Source organism: Tauraco erythrolophus, chromosome 1 (genome assembly GCF_009769465.1).
Source record: "Tauraco erythrolophus isolate bTauEry1 chromosome 1, bTauEry1.pri, whole genome shotgun sequence".
In the NCBI taxonomy this organism is placed as follows: Eukaryota; Metazoa; Chordata; class Aves; order Musophagiformes; family Musophagidae; genus Tauraco; species Tauraco erythrolophus.
The window spans coordinates 133997429-134024193 of NC_141465.1; the positions used below are offsets into that span (position 1 = coordinate 133997429).

At 51.5% G+C, this 26765-nt stretch overlaps 1 protein-coding gene across 2 annotated transcripts in view; it reads right to left on the bottom strand.

Annotated features, from left to right (window-relative positions):
* CAPN5 (calpain 5) overlaps positions 1-18148 on the bottom strand; it is a 63865-nt gene extending 45717 nt beyond the window's left edge. Inside the window, exon 1 of one of the 2 annotated variants that reach the window (XM_086622225.1) lies at positions 18031-18148. The gene's annotated coding sequence lies outside the window, so the exon portion shown is untranslated. Of the gene's footprint in view, positions 1-13579; positions 13607-18030 lie in introns of those variants that run through there. The other variant, XM_086622232.1, reaches the window with a different exon arrangement.
* Positions 18149-26765: the final 8617 nt, after the last annotated feature.

The following is a 26765-nucleotide window of genomic DNA, read 5'->3' on the forward strand; positions in this document are numbered from 1 at the left end:
ATCTCCAGATGTTTCTCAGCAGAGTTGGACGCCTTTCCAGAGCAGCTGCTTTAGACAAAATGCAAATTGCTGAGCATTTACAGCAGTTACTTGCCGAAACAAAACTGCTGAAGAACGGAAGACTGAGCGTTCCTTTCTGGCCTTTATCGCTCTGGTTTATCCGGTAGTATCTCTGCTCTCATCTGAGAGCTAAAAACTTCACTAGGCTAAACTTGAAACAAGCATTTTTGGTTCTTAATTATATTTATATCAAGCCCTGATTTTTGTCAGTGATTCGCTGCAGCACAGCTGGGGTTTGAATCCAGCACCTGAACACAGCACCTTTCAGCCAGAGGGTTAATTTTGCATGTGTGTACATGGGGATAAGCCATCCCTCTTCAAAAACTCAGTGTCGATGGATCAGATTTAGTCCCAAAAATACCCTGATAGGGTTAGGGGCTGTTTGTTCTGAGTGAGGAAACCTGCTGCATCGATACGGCTTTTTGCAAGCACTAAGTATGGCAAATGCTCCCTGATGTTACCTCCTCCTCCTCTACGGAGTGGGAAAAAGCACCACTCTCCATCTGCAGGGATCATGGTCCCTTCTGCAAAGCACTCCCAGACCTACAGAGGAAGGTGCTGTCTAACACCTGGCTCTTACTGCAAAAACCTCAAGGAAAAAAGTAATCTTTCTTTTATTAAAAAGTGCATTTGCAGAACAGCCAGGGAAGGGGCCAGGGTCACCCATCCTTTTTACATCCCTTTTGACTACAAGGGTGTGTAGGACAAGGGGCAATGGCTTTAAACTGAAAGAGAGGAGATTTAGATTGGATATAAGGAAGAAATTTTTCCCTCTGAGGGTGGTGAGGCACTGGAACAGATTGCCCAGAGAAGCTGTGGCTGCCCCATCCCTGGAAGTGTTCAAGGCCAGGTTGGGATGAGGCTTTGGGCAACCTGGTGTAGTGGAGGGTGTCCCTGCCCATGGCAGGGGGGTTGGAACTAGAAGATCTTTGAGGTCCCCTCCAGCCCAAACCATTCTGTGATTCTATGATCGTAGCAGAAAACTAGTACACGTGACTGTGTATCACCAAAGCAAGCCTGGCTGGCAACATCCACGCAAAACCAACCAAAGGTCCGACGTCACATTTGAAGGCTGTTTTCAGCAATGCATGGCAATTTTTATCATGCTTGCTTATTTCCTCTGGGTTTTTTTTCCTCCAGAACATCGCTCCTTCGTTGCTCAACGGCATCAAGACGGTGCAGGGAGAGATGCAAGGGTCAGTGCATCTCAGTCAAGAGAGAGCGTCAGTGCAAGTCTCCTTCTGCTCTCCTCCACCAAGGCACAGGGCCATGACAGCACCAGGCAAACACCACAGGCAAGGGAAATACAAACCCAAAGCTCAGAGATTTGCAGCTGATGGGGACATCAGTCACCATCCCGTGCACCGGCACCTCGCATCCATGAGCAGACCCCCAACAAGCCCCTCGCTGAAAAGGGAACCGATGGGTCTGCATGGAGGTGCAGCGTTCAATCTGTTTTCTCCTGGGAAGGCTGGGGTTAATGGGAGAGTCTGGGCATCCCTGGATGCCAGTCAGCTGGGTGTGATGGCCAGAAGCTCCCTTTCACTTGGATAACTCACAGGGGGGAGCCTTTGGCCTCTGGAGTTCCTCATTCCATGCAGATATGAGTCACCATTCGCAAACAGTCAGTGTTGGAGCTGCAGAAAGAAAGGGCAGCCCTGCACTGTAAACACCTTAATAACTCTTTGTTGGCAGCAGGCTCTGCCTGGCAAGAGCACTGCACACAAAACGCGTTTGTGGCACCAGTCAGACTGGCCCTTCTGCTCAACAGAGATGTTAAGGTCAGATGGAACCAGGACACAGGTCTGAAGGCATCCTGGCACAGGCAGGGGTAACAAGCTCAAAGCAAAGCTGGTGGCAGCATCCCCCACCGGACTGGCTGGAGCACCTCTGCTATGGAGACAGGCTGAGAGAGTTGGGGCTGTTCAGCCTGGAGAATGGAAGGCCCCGGGGAGACCTTCTAGCAGTCTTCCAGTACCTGAAGGGGCTACAGGAAAGCTGGAGAGGGGCTTTGGACACGGGTATGTAGTGATAGGACAAGGGGCAATGGATTTAAACTGAAAGAGGGCAGATTTAGATTGGATATAAGGAAGAAATTCTTCACAGTGAGGGTGGTGACGCACTGGAAGAGGTTGCCCAGAGAAGCTGTGGCTGCCCCATCCCTGGAAGTGTTCAAGGCCAGGCTGGGATGAGGCTTTGGGCAACCTGGTGTAGTGGAGGGTGTCCCTGCCCATGGCAGGGGGGTTGGAACTAGATGATCTTGAAGGTCCCTTCCAGCCCAAACATTCTATGATTCTATGAAATGCAGGAGGTTGGAGAGGTGCAGGACTAGCAGGAACAGGGGTGAAAAAAACACAAAAAGAGATGGCAGAAAGACCCAAAAGCAGCAGGAGAGGGAGGCTAACGTGCTACCAGGCTGCCAGCCTTGGCCAAGGGAAGAAGAAAAGAGCCAAAGATATTCACTGCTCTGGGTCCAGCTGATCCCAGCCCACTCATTGTTTGGGGAGAACAGAGAAGCTCAGTTTTGGGTGCCCACCAACACGTCCCCAGGTGCTGTTCGAGCCCTGAGCCAGCCTTATCATGGCGGATACGTGTTACATTAGGCTTGTTCCTCAGGCCACAACAGGGTTAAAACCCCTTGTAGCTCAGCCAAGGTTGCAGGATAAGCACTGAAAGGTGTATTAATAGGCTTTGCCAATGCCCAGTCCCTGGAGATAGCCATCTCTACGCTAACCCTCCATGCCTCAGCACCATGACCCTGGTTAATAATTGCAAGGAGCAGAACAGAGCACCAGCAACAAAGAAGCACTCCTGAGCTCACTCAGGAGCCCTGGGGCTTCCCCAAAAAAAACTTTCCAATGGCAGGAACCTTCTCCAGGGCTCCTCAAGGCTTATATACAGAATCCCAAACTGGGATGGAGTAGCACAGGGATGCGGGGCTGGTATCATCTAGCAAGGTCTATGTTCAAACACGGCATGGCACACACAGAGCAGGTTTTCAGGCACTGGAGAAATACAGCCTAGGAGGAGCAGAGTCGTGCATGCAGAATTGACCCACCTCCATCTGTGCTTGTCCAGCCACACGGGCCTTCCTTATCCCAAGAGGGCTGCCACCCCACACGTGCATCATGTTGAAGACAAACCACCCACCCCACGAGGTAACGGGAGCGCTGTGCCCTACTCAGCATCCAGTTCAACCACTTTTTGTATTAAAAATGGGGGGGAAAAAAAAAAAAAGATGCTATCTTTGTAGGAGTTGACTGAACATGCATTTCTGTTATTTATTCAGGGCTTCTAATTGAACGTCTGGACCAGCTTCTTTTAAATCTGGTCACACTGACTCTGCTGGAAGCCTTGCACCACATCAATACGCTCACACTGGTTTTCTTGCCAGCTGGGCAAAAACATTACGATCTAAAGACAGACCCGTACCTCTGTGACGCGGCTGGAGGAAAGGACAGAAAAGTCACAGGGCATTGCTTGATGTAGTCTCCAGAGCCTTCTTCTGGGGCATTATGGGTCACAGAGACACTTCCTTAACTTGGGTAACTGGAAAATTCATTCAGAAAACTCATCATTAGCACAGGCAAAATGCAGCACGTCTCCGTGCAAACGCTCTGCCTTCAACAGCTTCTGCGGCCTCTGGGATAATTAAAGCCATTGAACTTCAAAAGATGCGGAGACGGGTGCCGGAGGAGCAGAAAAGATAACGGGGCTGCAGCTACTCTGCAGGAGACTGAGAGGCAGATGGGTCCTACGAGATCATCCCTCCCAGAATAGCTGTGCTGTTTGTCCCTCCGTCATCCAAAGCATCCCCTCCTGCCGCTTCAGCCCAGCTCATGCCATAACACCAACGCCGTCCTCAGGTCTACGCTTTTCTTCTCTCTCCCTCACCTTCACCCCTTGGGACAGACAGAGCCCAAAACTCTGTCCCCTTGGAGGTCTGGAGATACATCAAAGTCCTTCAGGTCTCCTCTTGAGAGACTCCCAGTCATCCCAGAAATGTGCCCCTTGAGCTGCTCCAGTTAAAACCGAGCGGGAACCAAACATCACCTGCAATTGTAGACCATGAGGGGTCCCCACTGCCTCCAACGATGGGCTCCACACCCCAGGCCTTGCCCCAATCCTACAGCTCCTGGCCTCAAGTCAGGACTCAAACCTCTGCCAAGAGAACGTCTCTTAGATTTGCCCCTCTACTCTGCTCTGCTCTTGTGAGACCCCCCCTGCAGTGCTGTGTTCAGCTCTGGGGTCCCCAACACAAGAAGGACATGGAGCTGCTGGAGCGGGCCCAGAGGAGGCCACGAAGACGATCCGAGGGCTGGAGCACCTCTGCTATGGAGACAGGCTGAGAGTTGGGGCTGTTCAGCCTGGAGAAGGATCCAGGGTGATCTTATAGCAGCTTTCCAGTACCTAAAGGGGCTACAGGAAAGCTGGAGAGGGATATTTACAGAGGCGTGTAGTGATAGGACAAGGGGCAATGGATTTAAACTGAAAGAGGGCAGATTTAGATTAGAGATAAAGAAGAAATTTTTTACAATGAGGGTGGTGAGGCACTGGAACAGGTTGCCCAGAGAAGCTGTGGCTGCCCCATCCCTGGAAGTGTTCAAGGCCAGGTTGGATGAGGCTTTGAGCAACCTGGTGTAGTGGAGGGTGTCCCTGCCCATGGCAGGGGGGTTGGGACTAGATGATCTTTGAGGTCCCTTCCAATCCAAACCATTCTATGATTTCATGAATAAACAGTTTTAGTATTTTCTCTTTGCCTGACCTAGACCTGAATAAAAGCACTGAGGCACTCTGCTCCTTGCCTTCTCCCAGCGTGGGTCCTCCATTTTCAGTTTTCCCCTTTGATAGGCTCTTAACCCCCTTGCAAGCCCCTTCCTGAGCTGCGTGTCCTGCAAATCCCATAGCCACAACAGCAAATATCCAGACGACACCTGGGTACTGCCTGACTCCAGAAGAGCATTCCCCTTCTCTGCAAAACCTTCAGTCTGCACCAGCAACATCTGCCTTAGACTGAGCTCCATTTTTTTCTTTTACCTCCATTTTCCTCTGTCAAGTAGATAAGACCATCTCAAATTTGTGAGATTTATTAGAAATTTTTATTACTGGATCCACCCCACTCTTGCAAGCTGAAAGGTCGGAACACAAGCTCCTGCTGTCCCAGTTCAAGCCCTCCAAGTTGTGTTTCTGCCTTGGATGCTGCAACTCCCCCAACCTCCCAGCCAACTTTTCCCCCCTTATTTCTTCATTTTGGCTGCGCTGCTCTTCTCTAACATAGAGGCAAGAGTTTGCCAGCCCTCAGAGCTGAAAGGCTGCAGCCTTTTACCGACCAGACACCACCTTTCCTCCCCAGGGAGATGGATATATGTCATGATGCTGAGCATTGCAGGTTACCTCCATTCAGTTTCATCTTCCTATCAAGCATCTCCTCTGTCAAGTAGGTTGGATGGACACCTCTCATGGGCCACAGCTGGTCCATGACCTAAAACTGGATGGTCAAAGCCAACCAGCACCACAAGAGCTGCACCGTGGCTGACACACACGCACAAACCAGCATCGCAGTGTTTGCTGGGGCAGGGATGGGCCATCTCCTGCCACGGAGATGCTTTCAGCTCTTTGTGGAAAGCAGAAATACTCAGGGAGGGACCAACCCATTTTACAACGGACAGTGACCTCCAGAAAGTGTAGGAGGTCTCCATGTGCCAACACAACATAACCTTTGGTAGGGGGGCCATGCTCCAGTGCAGCACTCACCTTTCCTTGCTTTCGCTTCCCCGCACATCCATAATGGGATCAGGATGTGATGCATTCCTGTGTCATCCTGCTCCATGCAGTCCAGAGGGCAGGGTAGGACCTCTGCACCCATGGGGCTTCACATGGTCCTCTGGGACCCTTCCTGTGGTAACCCAGAAGAAGAGTCTGCCCTTTCCTAGCCTTTCCTTAACACCCTAAGCTATGCCCTTGGGCAGGATCCCCAGGTCAAATTAACCCAAGAGACCAAAACCCTGCTCTTTCAACCTCAGGTTTGGCGGCAAAATCCAGAATCTTCACTCCTCTGAGAACATCCACTGCCCAGTGGCACTCACCCTCCTGGGGCTGCCCCTAAGAGCCACCCCCAGAGGCTGGGATTACAGGCAGCATCATCAGGACAGACCCTACACAAACAGGACAAAAAGCAGTTGTCCACCCAGGTCAAAAGATTTCTTCCAGAGGAGGATTCCTTCTCTTTCCAAGTCCTCTTGCTCTGCTGCAGCCCAGCACAGCTGGTGCTTGCTCCCACTGCCGAAGTGGAGTGGGCAGCAGCTTGTCTGCAGAAGGTGGCTCAGGACACATTATTACCGCATGGTTAACGACAAGGAGGGGCTGAGCACGGGGCTCTAGGATGAGGATTAAGCCCCTGCCTCCTCTCCCAGCAGGGATCCTGATGGCATAGGATCTTTAGGTATCACCCTGCCGCAGCCCTGAGCTGGAGCAGCAAGTCACAGGGTACGTACAAGACATATCCCATGACATGGGGAAGAGTTTTGCTTCCCCACACGGGACAGAAACCCGCTGTAGCCCCACGTCAGGCACAATAAATCATCGCTCTCCTGCGCCTGCATGAAGACCTGCCAGGCAGCAGACAGCAAGACTTGCCGGGCGAGCAGCCAACGGACACCACCTCCATCCAACGCCCATGCAGCAGCGGGCAGCCTGGCTCCTTGCAAAAGCGGAGTTTGCAGCTGCATCTTTTACCAACGCAAGACTTATCTTTGCTGGGCAGAGAAATCACCTCCCTTAATCACCCCGGAGGAATTCCTTACGGTATTTACACACGCTCAGACAACTGGTAGGACCAGCTCCGCCAGGCTTTTGGAGCAGCAAGTGTGCAAATATGTTGTAGGAAGCTCTTGCTTACCTGGGTGTGGCTTGTAAAAAAAGTAAAACAAACCAACTCCAAACCCTGAGCAACAAGGAGGCATGTTTCCTTCTTCTCTGTACAGGGACTGGGGGCAATGGTGGAACAGCTCAGGACTGGTTGGGAAGGGATGGAGTCAACCAGAGCCATCTGCATCCTGCACCAGTGAGACAGGGAGCCTCATACAAGCAGAAACGCAACGTAAGCTGGGACAGAGGGTGCTCATAGCAAGGGAGGGATGTGTTTTCTCACCCACGGAATTCACTAGGTGAATCATAGAATGGTTTGGGTTGGAAGGGACCTCAAAGATCATCCAGTTCCAACCCCCCTGCCATGGGCAGGGACACCCTCCACTACACCAGGTTGCCCAAAGCCTCATCCAACCTGGCCTTGATCACTTCCAGGGATGGGGCATCCACAACTTCTCTGCACGACTTGTTCCAGTGCCTCACCACCCTCTTAGTAAAAAATTTCTTCCTTATATCTACTCAAAATCTGCCCTCTTTCAGTTTAAAGCCACTGCCCTGTGTCCTGTCACCACCCACCCTTGTAAAAAGTCCCTCTCCAGCTTTCCTGTAGCCCCTTTAGGTACTGGAAGGCTGTTAGAAGGTTTCCCTGGACCCTTCTCTTGACCAGGCTGAACAACCCCAACTCTCAGCCTGTTTCCACAGCAGAAGTGCTGGAGATATTTTGTTATATCTGGAGATATAATAAAAAAAAAAAAAAACAGCAACAACAACAAAAAGATAGTGGGGCAGAAAAAGCATCTTGGTTTAAGGGAAGGCCAGGCAGGAGCAGAGCTGGTGCCTTGCCCTTTTCACCCGGTGATCCGAGAGACCTGCTGCCTGTCATGTTGTAACTCCGTAGAAAGCAGTATTACGTGTCCTTTTCCCTGATGGCAAAGCAGAGCCCTGCCCTGGGCTGCTGCAGTCGTGTTTGATTAGTTACGGCCAGATTACAGGATCAAACCTCCGAGCAATAAAACAGGGCTGCAGCCTTCCTCACCCGAGGATGAGCTCCAGCCAGCCAGGGAGACGGTTTGCCTGATAAGCTAAGGAGGTCCCTGCACGGCGGGGAGAAGAAACCCTCTCCCACCTATCATTTCAGTGCTCCCCATTCAGGATTTCCAGCCTCCCGGCGTTAAAGCGGTTGGGATGCTTTACACTCCCCTTTCCCCTGCTCCTACGTTCACGATGAACCAAAATCTCAGGACACGAGAGAGCAGAGACGATGCTCAGATGAACGGTGGGAGGACTAAAACTGGTCATTTTTGCACAAGGGCAAACAGAAGAGCAGGGAGCGGTTTTCTGTGCCAGAAAGAGCATTTTAAGGTAAAAAGCATCAAAGTGTTAGTGAATTGGGACATACCCCCTAGAGCACATGAAAGCTGCCTACGGGATGTGTGACTAGGGAGGGGGTGAGGAGCTCAGTCCGGCCCCTTCCGAAGGGCTGGATCAGGCCCAAAGGAGCTGGTTCTCTCTGACCTACACGCTGCAAACCCCGCGGGCTCCCAGCACGGCTTTGCAGGGGTATCATCTGTCACGTCTCCAGCTCAGGAGGATCCCCAAGTACGAAGATCTGCAATATTGGCTGAAAACCAACACGTCGTGCAGCAAGGCAAACGCTGTTGAACCCTGTAATACAGAGCAGAGGAAAAAGGATTTTTTTCCTAGAGGGGTCGAAAAACTCAATGGGAACTGTTCCTCTTTCCACCATGACATGGACCAGTTGGAGAGGGTCCAGAGGAGGGCCACGAAGATGATAAGAGGGCTGGAGCACCTTTCCTATGAAGACAGGCTGAAAGAGTTGGGGCTGTTCAGCCTGGAGAAGAGGAGGCTCTGGGGTGACCTTATAGCGGTCTTCCAGTACCTCAAGGGGGCCTACAAGAAAGATGGGGAGAGGCTGTTCAGGAGGGCCAGTTGTGATAGGACAAGGGGTAATGGTTTTAAAATAGAGGGAGGTAGATTCAGATTGGATATTAGGAAAAAATTTTTTACCATGAGAGTTGTAGAACACTGGAACAGGTTGCCCAGAGAGGTGGTGGATGCTCCATCCCTGGAGACGTTCAAGGCCAGGTTGGACGAGGCCCTGAGCAACCTGATCTAGCTGGAGATATCCCTGTTCCTTGCAGGGGGGTTGGACTAGATGACCTTTGAAGGTCCCTTCCAGCCCTAACCATTCTATGATTCTATGACCTCAAGAAGTTACCCCTATATTGAGGCACCAGAATCGGGGTCTCTCCTACAGCGTAAGCCAATTTAGTAGGAATAATCTCTATGGATGAAAAGGCTCCACGGTGTGAAGGGGAGAGCCAAGAGCAGGGGAAGGGTTAATGTTGCAGCCAGACAGATGCTTGACTAGTGAAAAAAGCAGCCCCCTTCATGAAGCCAACAGGTCTGTGTCCATTTTCTGCACCACCCAAAGCCTGGGCCTTTCTCCCTGGGTAATCAACTGGAAGTGAACAGAGCCGGGGTAATCGCCCCACCTCATTCCCCATCCACAACGCTGCCCGCGGGGCCAGGAGATGGAGGAGCACTGCCTGGCTCGAAGCAGGTCAACACAAGCCCATCGTTGAGCCTTTGTGCTCTACATGCAGCTCAGAAGAGAAGATGAAGGTGAAGGCACAAAGACATCTGCCCATAAACGGTACCCGAGCGTGACCCACAACACCACGGCATGAGCAAAGGACGACGGACACCTCTCTACGGGCTGAAACCCTCCTGCAGGTATGGAAGAGGTTCCACCTCTGGACATCTGCGGAGAAAGGACTTGACATCTCTAGAGACAAGCGAGGAGGAGGAAGAGTGCCTGAACCCAGCGTTCAAGGCACAGCTGGATCCTTCTCATTCTCCACATATTAACCTGCTCCTGCCCTGCTTGGAAGATGCATTAGGAGAGGGGTCTTGGCACCTCTGGACCAGCCAAAATTATCCATTAATGAACGCACAAACGTGAGAGGATTTAGAGGATGCGCCCGTTCTTAGTATCGTCATACCCCAGCACAAACGCTGCCTAAATCTCCTCTTGGGATCAGATCCAAAGCCTTCTTAAAGCATCGATGCTTTGTTATTAATCTGTGCAGCAACCACGGAAGGGAGAGATGGATTTTTTTTTATTTTTTTTTTATAAGACATAATCAAAAAGCAAAACTAGCTCAGTGACATGACTGGGCTTCATCTGCTTCATGCCTGGTCTGGTAGAGAGACCCACTCAGCTAACACTTCCCGAAGGAGATACCAGGACAGGGTGTCTGGACCAGAAAGTCCTGGCCTCCTACACCAACAAGCCCCAAATCATCTTTATATCACAGTCAAGCACCTTAGAAGGGAGGTGGTGTGCCCTAATTCAGACTCTCCTACCCTCCCCACTACACCAAATGAATTCACATCCTTTTTTTTTTAGGTTTTTTTTTTTTCCCCCACTCAACACTGTCCTCCAGTTTAAATAGCTCTGCTGCCTCCCTGGTGTTCGCCCCTCGGATGTATTTATAGGCAGCAAGCACATCCCCTCTCTGCCTTTGTTTCGCTGGGCTTTTATAGCCTCCCGTATAATAGCTCTCCATCCCTCTGATCAGCCTCCCAGCCCTGTTTTCCCTGCACCTGCTCCAGGCTGAGTTAATCCCTCTCAAGCACCAGATCTCAAAGCCCCTAGTCCTTCCATGTTAACTCTTCCGTACCCTTGTCCCACCGACACCCTTCGCCTGCTTCCCCTCGTCTTTTTGCAACGCTCCCAGGGGCACCCAGGACCAAATCAGCCCCGAACCTTCAGTCTCAGCTGTCCCAGCATGATTCAAACTCCAAATGTAGCACAAAGCCCAGCCATACAGTGCCCCAGTGTATGGCCTGATATATATCCTAGGGGGCATCCCTACACCCTGCAACTCATCCTTGAGGTCAGCTGGTTCCCTCTGGCCAACCATCTCACATACCCCGTATGGATGGTCCTTCTCAGCTTGGTTTCGCAGGTGAATCTTGGCATGAAAAATGAAACTGAGCTTAGATCTTCCCTTAAAGGCTTTAAGCAGATTGAAGCTCTCCTGTGTGGGGTCAACCTGTCCAGCAGTGCCACCCCCCCTAGCCCCCCCTCTGCAGAATTCTTCTCCACTGACATACTCCCACATGCACTAAGTGTGTAAAACCCTATCAAGTCCAGATAAAGGAGACCTGTACCATCTTCTTTGCCCTAAAAACGAGATCAAGGCTACAGGTCGGTCCAGTACAGCCTCCTTTGGTAACATTCCTGGGTTTGCACCTCCCTTCACTCTGGGAGCTCAAGGACGCCCACGGTAGTTCTCCATGTGCGTCCATCACCAGCTGAAAGAGCTCCCTTGAACAGACAACGCAGCAGGGGAGGCAGGAGTTGAGTTGAGCAGGGATTTTCTTGGGCTTGTGCCATGTCAAAGCCCCACCTAAGTCATTTCTTACCAGAACAAGCAAGGACGGGGGGCTGGTGGCAGAGAGCAGAGTTGGATTTGACCGTGCCACGAACACGTCCCAAGTGCCTTGGTCATGTCACTTTGCCCCATTTTTATGTGTCGTCACTTTGCAGATAAGATTATTGATTCTTCGTGTCCCTGGGACATGACAAAGGGGCTTGATTTCTACTCCGAGCAGGGCCTGCTACAGCAAGCCCCGCTGTCTTCCTCCAAACTTGCTTCTTTTGCTACCACCTTGATCCTCAACTCTGCTGCCAAGGAGAAAGTTTTTCCCCACCAACTCTGGCACGTTGCTCCTGGCAAGCACCAGACATTGACCAAGCCAGCCCCCACACACGCAGCAGCATTTGTACACAGGCATTCGTTGCAGGGGGGGTGGATTTAGACCTGACATCCAGCTCCCAAGGGTGGAGGGTCTCTCAAAGAGCATCCTTCAGTCCCTCTTGGGTTTTACAACCCTCCCATCTGGTTCAGGGGCTGCAGCTGAGCCCCAGGTGACTCACGTTAAAGAATTACTTAAATAGTTAGAAGGCAGCCGATGTTCCCAGGAAGGGCAGCAGGGAAACACTGCACCAGGACAGAGGTGCTTGTAGCAAGATGTTGCACCGAGCAGGAGCTAAGTGGTGAGCACCCGGAACAGGTGCTGCTCCTCCATCCATGCCTGGCTCAGCTGCTTTTCCCCCTCCCTGCTTCTTGTAGCCCCAAGGATGCTCCCAACAGGTGATACCTGGTCTCACCTCCATCCATAAGCTTGTCCCTCCTCAATTCCCCACCACCCCGAGCAGCGTGGCTAGTCAGGCTCTCTGCATCTGCCTTGGGCTACCCACCACCCATGTGGAGGGTGTGAGGTGGGGGATGCAGCTGCCAGGCACCCTGCATTGCCCTCGCCCCAGTATAACACCAGTTCAGCACACCTGGACACCAGGCTGAGCCTGGGAGGGGGATCTGAGCCCCCTAAGATGGGAGAGCGGATGGAGAGGAAAGGCATCCCGGGGAAAGCCTGCAGCACGGTCCTTGCTGGATGCCGCAAGAAAAGCGGCTGAGGATTTCACAGCATCCTCCGCTGCCCGCCATGCCCGCTGCCCTGCTTCCTGCTCCTGTGGCAGGGGGGTTGGAACTAGATGATCTTTAAGGTCCCTCCCGACCCAAACCATTCTGTGATTCTGTGATTTGCCGTGTCTGCCTGCGCTCTCCAGCAAGCTCGGAGCTAACGCAGCATCCAGGCAGAAATATAACGGTAATTGGTAATAAATAATCGGTAATAAATCCAAGCATGGCACACGGGTGGATCTGCAGGGCCAGGCGAGCAGCCTGGGCTCACCTGGCAGCTACTGGAGTGGGAGGTGAGGGACAGAGGACCAGAGCCACTTCTGATGGGACACCCTCCGCTGGAAAGCACCAGGCTGGTTTCTCAGGGCCAAAATAACGTTTGCAGGGCAGGAAGAAAGGGAGGAAGGGATGGTGCCTTGCAATCCTAGGGATAACGGAAATCCAGATTCATTTCCCTGCCTGGAAACCCAAGAAAACATGAGCCTCCTGATCCCCAGCAGCAGCCTGGCCTGTCCCGGGGGTAGAAGCTCTCTCTCCTCTTAACTTTCCGTGCAACTTACTAAAAGCCCTTGGGTTTGTCCTCAAAAAAACGGAACAAAGAACAATACTGCATTTTTTCCCGGCACAGAAATCCTACTCTGCCGCCAGTGCCGAGGCCTCACTGCTGAAAGTTTCTGTCCAGCTTGGCTCCACCAGCAGAAACAACTCAGACTGGGAACAGCTGCGGGGTTTTAACCACCCGGGGTGCGACTTTCAGAAGCACCAACCCCAAGCACCCCGACTTCCAGCATCCCCAAAAACTACACCTCCCGCCAGCGCTCACCAAAGGCGAGGGCAGCACCGTGCTCCACGCCAGGCAGCGCAGGGGAGGAGGCAGGTGCCTACTTTTGGCTTTTTTTTGCCCCAAAACAACCTTGCACGCACCCCCCCCCCCCCCCCCCCCCCCCCCCGCAATACAGCTGCCCCCCGACTCCCAAAGCCACAAGTGCCCTGAGCGTCCTCCGAGGGGGGGGTTGGACCCCCGGGGCAGGGCACGGAGCTGCTTCACCGGGGAGGGAGCAGCAGCGGCGGGGTGGGGGGGGCGTGCAAGGGACAAGCGTCCCCCCTCTCCTCCCCGGGGCTGGGGGTCGCCTTACCTGCCCGGTGCCCGATGCCAGTGGCCGGTGCCGCCGCTCCGGGCGAGCCGCTGCCCGCAGCGCTTCGCCTCCCGCAAGCACCGCCCCGACGGGGCGGGCAGCGATCGCCGCCGCCGCGCCTGCGCTGGGACCGCAGCGGGAAGCGGCAGCGGGAAGCGGCACTGGGAATAGGAACCGGTACTGGGACTGGGAATTGAGCCTGGGAATCGGAATTCCCGGTACCGCTCGGAACTGGGGTCGCCACTGAGGACCTGGGACTGGCACCTCCCGGCAGTGGGAAAACGGGAGCGGCAGCGGCTGGCGCCGGTCCAGGATCTTTGCCCGGAACTGGGGATCCGGTGTGGGGAACTGGGAAGCGCACTGGGAACCGGGATTTGGGATCGGTATTGGCCAAGCGCCAAGAGCTGGGATGATCTGGGAAACGAGCCTATCACCGGGACTGGGGGGCTGGTACCGCCCAGATGGGCAACTGGGGCTGCCCAGGCACCAGCACCGCCAGTTGGGTCTGGGGAACTGGGACCAGTGCCTGGATCACCCAGCAGCAGCTGTTGTGACCCTGCAAGCACTGGCATTTGGACAAGCACTGGGACCAGCATTGCCCTGGCACTGGATAGTGGGACAAGGTCCCCCTGGATCTGCCTGGGACCCAGCACCCGGGCTGGGAACTGGGCAAACTGGAGCACCGTGCACCAGCACCAGCTGGGCACCATACACCAGGGCCACCCAGGCGCCACACAGCTGGAGTGCATTAGGACATCACCCATGGAGGGTACAGAGGAGAGTCATCAGGAGATGCAGGACTTGGGTGCAAAGGGAACATCCCCAGTCAGGAATGATATGGGGAAGGATCACCAGGGTTGAAGGAAATGTGTTTTCCAGCCTGAGATCAAAGTTCTTCCTCTTTTCTCTTTTGCAAGAGGTAAACTGAGGCACTGGGGAGGAAGGGGTTCAAATCTGCGTGGGCACTTGGGCCCCCTGCATATCCATGGACGTGGACATGCAATGGGTGTCACAGGCCCCCATGGTGGAAAACGTACATTCCCAGCCCACAAATATCAGTTCAAGAGGGGAAAAATAAACATGACCCACCCAAAAGTGCATCCCCCATGGCAGGAAGCAGCCTGTGGGGTTTTACAGACCCTGTGTCATGGGCAGCTCTGATCTGATGCTCTGACTTGACACATAAACTTTATTGGCAGTATTCAGGGTTTATCGTAAACTAGGCCAAAAAGAGGTGGCAAGGGAAGAAAAAATAAGGAAAACAGTTTAAACGATGGGAATAAACTTTTCACGTTCGAAATTAGGAGTGATCTGACTCTGACACAACAGAAAAACAGGGCTAAGGATAAGCTGCTGCCTGCCAGCGACAGAGCGAAAGCTTAAGGACATCTGCTCGCCACATTTGTGGCAATGCAGTGAAATTTCGGTGATAAAATTAGAAAGGAGGCCGTGCCTGGAGCAGCGTTGGCCTGGCACGAGCTCCTGGCCCCACCAAGGTGTCACCTGCAGCTGTACTTGGTCATTACGAATCACACAGGTGATTCACCTTCTCTGGGGCCGGCCGTTTCCTCGGGTTTCTTATTATTTGAAACTCTTCCGGACTTTTCATATTAAGTTTTTTGGTATTTTCCTGTTAATTTTATGATAAATTCGTTACTTACTCACTTGGTGCAATATTTGTGTTACGATTATTTTAACTCGCTTATTAGTTAAAGGAATAGGAAAGCCAAAAATCTGTAGTTCCACAAATACTTTCTTTGGCAGCAAAAGCTATTTTCTAATGTTTTCCTTCTTTTTTTGTTTGTTTTCCCCTCTCCTCTGCCGTGATCTGGTTGTGCTCAAAACCAGGTCAGTGCAAGGGTCCTGTTTCACAGACCCCTTTTCTCTCCCCTCATCAAAAATCACCTAGGGAAAAAAACCCTAAACCCCTATGGGTTTTAATAAATAAAATAATCATGCGTTGCAGAAGGATTTAAATTGAACAAAACTATCTAACACAGACAAAAAAAATGTCAGCTTCAGCTGCCAAGGTACACAAAACCCTATGGGTTTAAGGACCCCATATTTAGGACTCTGTATTAGGTCCGGAGCCCGACCATACGCGGTGCTGAACCATCACCCTGACCATGGTGGGAAACTCCAAAAGTAAACAACAAAGACCAAAAAAAAATGGGAAAAAGAAGACAAACTCTCAGTTTCTGAATGTTTGTAAAGGGGAAGAGTAGACCCTAAATAGGTCTCCAACTCCAAGTTCAAAATCATCAGTAGTGGCCCTAAAAGCAGATACCAGGCAGACTCGGGCAGGGATGGATGGTGCTGCTGCTGCTCCCTGGGAGGGCAGGGAGAGCACAGAGCCCGTTTTGATTTGCGGCACGTTTAAATGGGGAGACGCTCCAGCAAAGTTAATTAATTAAGAATCATAGGATCACAGAATCACAGAATGCCAGGTTGGAAGGGACTTCCAAAGATCATCTGGTCCAACCTTTCTTGGCAAAAGCGTGGTCTAGACAAGATGGCTCAGCACCCTGCCCAGCTGAATCTTAAGTGTGTCCAATGTTGGGGAATCCACCACTTCCCTGGGGAGATTATTCCAATGGCTGATTGTTCTTGTGAAAAAGTGTCCTCTTGTCTCCAACTGGAATATCCCCAGGAGTAACATGTACCCATTGCCCCTTCTCTTTTCCATGTGACTCCTGGTAAAAAGGGAGCCTCCATCTTCTTTGTAGCCACCCTTTAAATACTGGATCATGGTGATAAGATCTCCCCTAAGCCTTCTTTTCTCATGGCTGAGCAAACCCAGTTCTCGCAGCCTTCCCTCATATGGCAACCTTCCCAGTCCTTTGGTCGTCCCAGTAGCCCTTCTCTGGATCCTCTCCAGCCTGTCCACATCTTTTTTGCATAACAGGGATCAAAACGGAACACAGTGTTCCAGGTGTGGTCTGACAAGCACTGAGTAGAGTGAGATAATGGCTTCTTTATCTCTGCTGGTGATGCCCTTGTTGATGCCACCCAGCATCCAGATGGCTCGCTTTGCCGCAGCAGCACACTGTTCACTCGTATTGGGCCTGTTGTCCACCAGGACCCCCAGGTCATAGAATCACAGAATGGTTTGGTTTGGAAGGGACCTCAAAGATCATCTAGTTCCAACCCCCCTGCCATGGGCAGGGACGCCCTCCGCTACGCCAGGCTGCTCAAAGCTTCATCCAACCTGGCCTTGAACACTTCCAGGGATGGGGCAGCCACAACTTCTCTGGACAGCCTGTGCCAGTGCCTCACCACCCTCAGAGTGAAGAATTTCTTCCTTAAATCTAATCTAAATCTGCCCTCTTTCAGTTTAAAGCCATTGCCCCTTGTCCTGTCACTACACGCCCTTGTCAAAAGTCCCTCTCCAGTTTTCTTTCCACAGAGCTGCTCCCCAGCCAGGTAGATCCCAGCCTGTGCTGCACTCCTGGATTATGTTTTTCCAGGTGCAAGACATTACACTTGTCCTTGTTGAACTTCATGAGGTTCTTGTTAGCCTACTTTTCCAGCCTATCCAGGCCTTCCTGCAGGGTGGATCTCCCTTCCGAAGTGTCCACTTCCCTGCTCAGTTTGGTATCATCAGCAAACTTCGTCAGGGTACACTTGATCCCATCATCCAGACCACTAATGAAGATATTAAACAGTGTTGGGCCCAACACCGATCCCTGGAGGACCCCACTTGTGACTGGTTGCCAGTTTGGAACAGAGCTATTTACAACCACCCTCAGCCAGTTCTCCGCCCACCACACAGACCATTTGTCTAGACCATAACGCATCAGTTTCTCTAGGAGGAGGCCATGGGAAACCATATCGAAAGCCTTGGAGAAATCCAGGTAGACAGTGTCCACCACTCGCCCCACATCAGCCAAGCTGGTTACTTTGTCGTAGAAGGCGATCAGGTTTCTCAAGAACAATTTGCCTTTGGTGAATCCATGCTGGCTTTTCCCAGTCAAGTGCTTTATTTGACTCATGATAGTCCCCAGGAGGATTCGTTCCATCACCTTCCCAGGGACTGAAGTAAGACTGATGAGCTTATAATTTAGGACCCTCTTTTAAGCCCTTCTTGTAGATGGGGGGGACATTAGCCTTCTCCCAGTCTTCTGGGATGTCTCCAGATCTCCATGACTTCTGAACGAGTTAAGACCATCACCCATCATTCCTCCCACCAGTACCGACACCTCCTCCTCAGTTAGCTGCCGTGGGCTCTAACGGCAATCGAGGTCAATATGTAAATTCCTGTTGCACCATTTCACCTATTTGACCCCAAAACTGCTAAGGGGGAGCACCTGGCTGCTGGGGACGTGGAGACCAGGGGGCACGTGGGGAAGTTTGTCATCCACGGGGGTGCTGGCTGATGCTATGCAGTGCCGGATGAAGGGATGGAAAAGAGGAGGGAAGAAAAACGGAAAAACAAGAGAAAATTGGCTCACCCTTGAGACGAATCAGCAGCGGGAGCCCGGCTTTTATTTTGTTAACGGGCTGGAAAGCGTTTGGGAAAAGCTCCTCCACGGAATTAAGGCAGCAGGCGGGTCCCGTCCCCCCGCAGGGACGCGGAGCCCGCTGGCGTCGCAGGCCCAGATCTCGCTGATTAACTTAGTTGCATTTTCGATTTCAGCCTCAGCAGGGGAAGGAAAATTATGTAAATACGATTTATAACGACGCCTCGTTGCTCCTCGGCGGGATGCAAATGAGGCCGCCGCGACGGGGGCGGCGACGGGGCTGCGTGGGGGGGTTAGGAAGAAATAGCGATGCTTTAAAACTGGACCCCAAAAATAAGTAAGAATAAGGTAAAAGGGAAAGTGGAGGAGGGAAATTGCAGCCAGTGATTCCTCCAACAAATGGGATTTCATTGTTCCTTCTGGGATTTCAAAGCAGATGACTTAGTGAGGTTTTTCCACCCTCCCGGGAATAATTTGTTGTCCTTGCTCATGCAGTGGGCCCCCGAGGTGAGGTTTGGTCCTGGGGTGGTTCAAGGTGACAGTCTGCCTGCCCAGGGCGGTGGGAGGTGGAGAATGGCCCACTCCTCCCACCTTCTCTCCTACGAGGCCAGGTTTCCCCCTCCAAGGGCATGTTTGGGGAAGAAAATTGAGAAAATGACTTCAGGTGGGCGGCTGGTGCCCATATCCTCATTTTCACGCTGTGGAGATGGACAAAGCAACACCAGACAGTCCTCTCCCCAACACAGGAGGTGGTTGGTGAGGGCAAGCTGAGCACTGTTGATCCCAGCAGCCTGCAGTCTTCTGCTCCTCTTTGAAGGTACCAAGAAATGAGCCTACCACGATTCTTCCAGTGGTCCATCCGTGCTTGAATTAAACCTCATTTTTCTGAATTCTACAAAGTTATTTGCCTTGGTTGCAGGCTCTGGAATACCAGTAATGTATTCTCTCCTTTCCCTCTCCACATGATTGCGGCATAATCTCCTACTCACTTGATTTATTTAAACAGGCCTTCAGATGCTCCAGTAATGGGAGTCATTTAGGTCCCTCTGCAGATATGTATTTATTTATTGCTGTTCATTTAAACTGCAGAGCCAGTTGGCAGGAGAGAGACAAGAGTGGGGTCAGAAGGGTGTTAAATTATTCACTGTCAAAAATAGCTGGTTGAGAAAGTTAAATTAAGCAAGGTCGTTCAAGGTCATAGTCAATCACTGGTGGGAGGAGAAGGGCGTTAATTAGCTGGTTTATTTATGGGGGTCACCGTGACCAAAGGACCAGCAGTTGGTAACAAAGAGGAAAACCATAGCAACTCTTCTTGTTTTTTGGCAGAAGCAGCTCTTGGATGAGAAGACAGATTGCTGTCCTTGACCACAATGGACAAGTTGAGGCTATTGAAAGGCAGTGTTGTGATGCTCACAGAGACCCTGTGGGGCCCCGTGAGGCATGGACCAGGGAGTTTCCCCTTGCAAAGTCCATCTTGGGGCTGAACTTGGTGATGCTCCTTCCACAAACATGCTTGGGTGGTGCCTGGAGAGGTGCTTAGCAGGGGTGGAGGTCTCAGAAGGCGTCTGAGATGCTTTGGTCACTCATGCAGACAGGTCCTTGCCCAAGATTTTGCCATCTCTCTTGGCAGACAGGCCAGTAGCTACATATCCCTTCCATTAGTACTTGTATGTCATTTTCCATTTGAACTTCACCAGCATCTTCTTGCAGCTATTAGACATGTAATAGCCTTTTCCTCCTAGTTTAAGAGCTCCCTAAAATCAGGCATCTGCTCCCTTTCCATTCTCTGCTACTGTGTGCTACCATGGACCAGCTAAGGTAGGAAAATCAGCTAGGCAACTGGGCAGGTATGACCTCGAGTCACTGGGAACCTACAAATCCACACGTTGTAGCTCATTGTTTCCCTGCCCATGGCAGGGGGGTTGGAACTAGATGATCTTTGAGGTCTCTTCCAACTCTAACCCTTCTATGATTCTATGATTCTATGATTATTGCATGCCTTCCACAGGAGAGCAGCAAAAGGCTGCTCAGGCAGTCGGGAGAAGAGAAGGCTTCAGTGTGATCTTCTAGCAGCCTTCCAGTGCCTAAAGGGGCCCATAAGAAAGCTGAAGAGGGACTTTTTGCAAGGGTGTGCAGTGACAGGACAAGGGGCAATGGCTTTAAACTGAAAGAGGGGAGATTTAGATTAGATTTAAGGAAGAAATTTTTCCCTCTGAGGGTGGTGAGGCAGTGGAACAGGTTGCCCAGAGAAGCTGTGGCTGCCCCATCCCTGGAAGTGTTCAAGGCCAGGTTGGATGAGGCTTTGAGCAACCTGGTGTAGTGGAGGGTGTCCCTGCCCATGGCAGGGGGGTTGGAACTAGATGATCTTTGAGGTCCCATCCAACCCAAACCATTCTATGATTCTATCATTCTATGATTCTATCATGGCAGATATGTCTTTAATGGTAGCAGTACTTGGCCAGAAGAGACGTTTCCATCCAAAGATAGAATCATAGAATCATAGAATGGTTAGAGTTGAAAGCGACCTCAAAGGTCATCCAGTTCCAACCCCCCTGCCATGGGCAGGGACACCCTCCACTACACCAGGTCCACATCATGACCTTTCATCATGAAAAGGCCCATTTTTTCCCTTATTTCTGCACGAAATGCAAGGAGGAAACCATAAACACTGACGAAACCCACCCTCTGTCTCAGTGCCCCGGCGAACGCATCATCCGTGGTTCAGGATGCGCCCCGGCCGTGATCCGCACAGCATCCAGCTGGCAAACAGCTCGTGCTAATTGATAACTCTGCTGGGAAATCCATACCATTAAATTCTCCACTTCATTGTCTGTGTCAGCGCTTACTTCTGCACAGTCACAAATCAGGCAGCTTCTTCATGGGCCGGCCGCTATTGAGCAAGGCAAAAGTCAAACAGCAAGAAGCTTGGCTGAAGAGGAACCAAAACATGACATCAAGGTTTATACTGGAGGAGAGAGTTGGTGGGAGATCAGGATCAGAGCTGTGACCCAGAGAGATGCTAAGAGATTGGCCTTCCCCTGAAATGCTAGCAAGGTAAACCAGCAGAGGAAAGGTTATCCATGATCATATCTGCAGAAGGTAACTCGGGTATCACAAATCAAGCTCTGGCAGCACAGGGCTGCTTGAGCATTTACTCTTCTCCTCTATCCTGAAGCCTCCATGAAAAATACTCCTTGGGGATGACACCGGGTGACACAAGCATGGGAAACAGGGCTCAGGTTTCAAGTCCCTCGGCCGCCTGAGCAGCCTTTTGCTGTAATCAGAGGAGAGCTGGGCTTACCCTCACGCTTTCCTACCCTGCATCAATCTGATCTCCTATGTGACTACTCACCTGCTTATGAATAAGTGACTTCAGAGAAAAACGCCCAAGTGCTGAACAAAAGATGATGTTGCAAAGCCTGGTCTAGGGATCATCTTTGGAGCGGGTCCAGAGGAGGCCACGAAGATGACCCGAGGGCTGGAGCACCTCTGCTATGGAGACAGGCTGAGAGAGTTGGGGCTGTTCACCCTGGAGAAGAGAAGGTTCCGGGGAGACCTTCCAGCACTTTCCAGTACTTAAAGGGGCTACAGGAAAGCTGGAGAGGGGCTTTGGACAAGGGTGTGTAGTGACAGGACGAGGGCAATGGCTTTAAATTGAAAGAGGGGAGATTTAGAGTAGATCTAAGAAAGAAATTCTTCCCTCTGAGGGTGGTGAGACACTGGCACAGGTTACCCAGAGAAATTGTAGGTGCCCCATCCCTGGAAGTGTTCAAGGCCAGGTTGGATGAGGCTTTGGGCAACCTGGTGTAGTGGAGGGTTTCCCTACCCATGGCAGGGGGGTTGGAACTGGATGATCTTTGAGGTCCCTTCCAGCCCAAACCATTCTGTGATTCCGTGTGCTGCAATATTAAACTCAAACGTGCCAGCCCAGCCCTGCAGCACTTTAGGGTAATCTGCACTTCAGGAGATGAGGTTGGGGCAAGCATCCCTGGCTAAAGCCCAGCTGGGTTTTCAGCCAGGTGGCTGAACAGCTTAACTGCTGAGCAGAATGGGGAGATACCACCGAAAGGGCAGCTTGGAAGATGCAGATGTGAACACCTCCCACCCTCTTAACCCACCATAATTCCTTCGGGGCTCCAGGAGTCAAGTGTGACATGGCCTCTCTATTCCTGGGCTTTCAAAGAGCCTGAACCCATCTTCCCAACAGAGCAGAGAAACCCTCAAATTTTCAAGGCTTCCAGACATAAGCTGGTGGACCTAGGAATAGCAGAGAACTGAGTAACAGCCAATGGTAAACCTCCATCTTGCCTGCCATCCATCCTTTTGCTGCACTAATATGGAAAACAAGGAGATAACAATTCCCAGCACCGTGTCCCTTATGTTCCTCCTCAACTGAAAAGATCAAAATCTTTTTTGAATCCCCAATGGGATGCCAGCACCAGGTGGGGGTTGGTCAGAAATGACCTATGGGTGCTGCCGTCTGCCAAAGCCCTGAGATATCAGCAGATAAAGGCGGTGGCCACGAGCTCCCACCTTGCCAGGGTTTCTCACGGCAGGAGAAACACTGGAGCACTTGGAAGTCAATAGCCATCTCCTGGCCACAAATCCTCCAGGACTTTGGTCATCATTCAGCCATGACCACCCAGCTGGAGGGGACCAGGGCTCAGCTGCTTTGGCAGGGATGGACCTCTCCTTGGGAGCAGGCAGTGTTACAGGAGTTCAGTTGGTGACCTTGATTTTTCCATGGGGTTTTCCACAGTGAGAGGCAAGATGGTTTGGAAAACAAGTGAGTTGCCAGCAACTCCATGTTCCTTGGAGCAGAGATGAAGGAAAGGAGCAAATGGCACCGCTGTTCTCTCAGCTGCTTTTTATTTATCACAGGTCAGAAGCCTCTCTAACAAATGCTGAATCCAAACAGTCCTGCCGAGAGCTTTTCAGGCAATTTTCCTGCTGATTCTCTTCTTCACCCCAGAGACCAAAAAAAAAATAGTTGATTTTTTTTCCCCCCTTTCTGTCACCATCTCTGCCTTCAGCTCCCAGCAGAGAGACATCTGAAGCTCTGATTTCCAGCAGCTCCCAAGAGCACACAGAGAGCTGGGCAAGGCTGAGACGCACATCGAGGCTCTTCCACAGAACGCTTCTTGCAGATAAGCAGCTTGTTGTGATATTGGGACGAATTCTGATCGTGGCTTCACGAGCCTGAATCAACGCTGGGATCGGTGGAATGACGTTGGATTTAGACTGGTGTAAATGAGAACAAGCTTTGCTTGATAGCAGCTTCCCGCTCCTTCTAGTCATGCTCGCTGTGCAAAGCGGTGACTTGTTCCTGAAGGACTCACAGAAAGGCAAGATTTGCTTTTCCTCAGCACATCTTAGAAAACTCTGCCGTGTTTTGAGTTGCTCTTTGTTTCCTAGTCGCCAAACAATACTGCCCATCTATAATGTGTAGATACATCAAAGCACCGCCTGGTTCCTGCGTCAGAAGAAACTTTGTCCTTCCAGACAGTGATCCTCAGATGTCACTTTTGGACTGCCCTCCTTGGCTTTTGGAGTGGCTGACTCAGGAGGAGGAGCAGGCTAACGCTGGACCTCATGTGAAGACTCTTGACCGAGTCCTTGCTACCACATCTTTAGAGCAAAGCTCCCAGAAGAAGACAGGGACAAAGATGACTCAGATGATTCCCTACAAGATGAGACAAGTAAGATGAGTAGCCAGTGGATCTGAAAAAACAAATTTCCCCAGGGATTTACTCGTTTTGTGCGATATATTTCTGACTGAGCTACCGCCAACACCCACCAGGACCTGTGGGTTGGCCACTCACATCCATTGCAATTCAAGGAAACAGAGGTTTCAGAGGGGCTGAGGATAATTTGCCTTGGTGGCCATGTGTCCCAACAGTCCCTTCAGCCCCCTACTCCAGGAACCATGCACCCATATTTCCATTGTTCTTACTCCATTAGAATTTGTCATCTGGGAATTTCCCCACTGTTTCCGAGGCAGATATTTTCACTCTATGACCTACTCTTCTTCAGCAAGGAACATCTCTGGGACATGTCCTGGAGACTCCTGGAGTATTTCCTTGTACATATTGCTTATCAGCCTAACCTTGACCCCAGCATCAGCATGCAGCAACTCCAGCGCTTATGCTGACTCCTGCACTTGGTGAGGAAACCAACCCCAACCTCTGCTCCTGAACTGTCTCTGATTACAGAGCTCAGAGAAGTTGCCTGAGTATTAATTAGAGAGGTCACCTCTACATCTCAGCTTCATCCGGGCTTAGCTTCAAACACTAGGCAAGCATAAAAGCATCAGCACAATCAAGATTTATTTGGTGCAGCAGAGACATGCTGGAAAGGTGGAGCTGAAGGTGTGGGAAAAAACAACGGCGATATAATTTTTTTCTGTAAATGTCGTCCGGCAGCGAGGCACTGCTCAGCATCTTCCTCCGACCCCTGAGCTGCTGTGTTTGGGGGCCCACAAGAGCCTTGTGGACTTTTCAGCTGCTGTGTTTGGGAGTCCACAAGAGCCTTGACTTGGGTACAGCCCCTCAGTGCTCAGAAATCATCCTCTTTTCTTGCAGTGTTTAGTCATTGGCTTCTGCCCCTTCCTCCGCTGCAAGTTTTATATTTCAGGGAAAAAATCCTGTACTGTAGCCAAAATGAGAATGTAGGAGAAGGAGATGTTCCCAAAAGTACTTTTTTTTCAAAGAGATCTTTGACACAGTAGTTTCTCATTGCTGCCAGTTTGGGAAATGGACTCAACCATCATTTTCGCAGCTCTGGATACAACTTTTTATAGAATCATAGAATCATAGAATCATAGAATGGTTAGGGCTGGAAGGGACCTTCAAAGGTCATCTAGTCCAACCCCCCTGCAAGGAACAGGGATATCTCCAACTAGATCAGGTTGCTCAGGGCCTTGTCCAACCTGGCCTTGAACATCTCCAGGATGTTTAGATTATCACCTACTGGAAGAAGTAGCAATTATCCAGCGTTGCTGACAAGACTGCTGGTTGCCACCTGTGTTGTGCAAATACTCCTCTCACACACCAGTAACGCAGATGACAGCGATACCGATGGCATCTCCCATACCTCGATTCGTCTCTTTTTCCCAGTTTTAGAGAACAAGGATGTCTCAATCAGAAATCTTGAGAAGAACGTGACACTAATTTTAAACGCTCTGTGTCACCAGTGCAGGCTCAGGCGTTGCATACGTGGTGATGAAGCCCCCCCCTAAATCTTCAGAGGGTTCTTGGGAAGTCTTCTCCACCAACCCCAAAACTACCATATGCCCAAGGCCCACCCTAAGCCTCAGTAAACCCTGCTGACTTAGCTATGTTGGGTTTTGTTTTAAACCTCTGTGATAATTCGATGTGTGTGGGGGTGTTCTGGTGGCAGGGGAGGGGATTTGCTCCCTGTGCCACCAGATCTGAGTCCCATCCCCCCCCGGGGGAGGTTGAGCCAAATTGGCGCCTCTGCGAATTGCCCTATTTAAGTTGGGACAAAGGGGCGGGAAAGGGCTTTTTGCTCAGGAGCGAGGAGAGAGCAGGAGGGCGCTGCCCTCGCTCCCGGCTCCCGGCCGGGCGGCTGCCCGGGCCCGGGCCGGCGCCATGTGCTCCAGATGGCGCCGGGGGAGCCGCATGGGGGGGGCTCAGGAAGCGCCTCGCTCCCGGGGTGCCCGCCGGGCTGAGCTCCTCTAGAGGGGATCAAGATCTAAGAGAAAACAACCACAGCAACCGGGTCAGTCAGGATGGAGCAGGAGGAGGTGTACTGGAGCTGAGGTTTCCCTTGCAATCGGTGTGAGATGGCAGGCGGCCCCCCTGCAGCCAGGGTGTGCTCGGCGGAGCAGAAACCCACTCGTGGTCCGTGGAGAAACCCACGTCGGGAAGGAGATGCCTGAGCCCAGGAGAGGTCGTGGAGCAGGGGATGCACGACGAAGTACTGTTGATAATGGGGCATGGAATGCACGACGAGGTCGTGGAGGCATCTGGAATCCGTGGGACGACCCACGCCGACGCGAGTGGCAGCAGCTCCCTAAGAGGCCGAGACTGGTAAAGCCCGAACTGGTACAATCCATGGGGAAGGATTGCAATCCTGCGGGCAGGGCTCACGTTGGAAAAGTTTGGGGACATTTTTTTTTCTTCATGAGTAGGGGATCCACCGAAGCAAGGGAAAAATGGTGTAAAGGCTCCTCCTCCTTTAAGAAAGGAGCGGCAGTTAACAACATGGATGAACTGACCTGCACTCCCCATTCCCTGTCTCCCTGCGCCGCCGGGGGGAGGTTGAGCCAGGAAGGAAAGGAAACGGGGTGGGGAGGTGTTGTTTTAAGATCTGGCCTTGTTTTCTCTTTTCTCCTCTCAAGTAACTGGTTTCGTTCCCTTGTGTCTCCTGTTAAGTAACTGTTAATAAATTGTTCTGTTTTATGAAGAAAGCCTGAGTCATGTTTTGCCCGGGACCATGGTTGGTGGGTGCTCCCTCTCGGTTCTTGTCTCGACCCTCAGTCCAAAAAAAACCACGACAACCTCATTTACTCAGCCCTCCAGAGAGCCTTCCCCCCTCTTTCGCACAACACAACTGCATTAGTCAAGTAAATGAACAATGATACAGTTTCTGAGCAGACCTGTGGTGCTGCCAAGAAGCTGTTGACTCATTAAATCTGTGTCATATCTACTTTCACTCGCACGAGAACGCATGTCTTGGCTGCTGGGGAGTGTGCACAAGTCGAG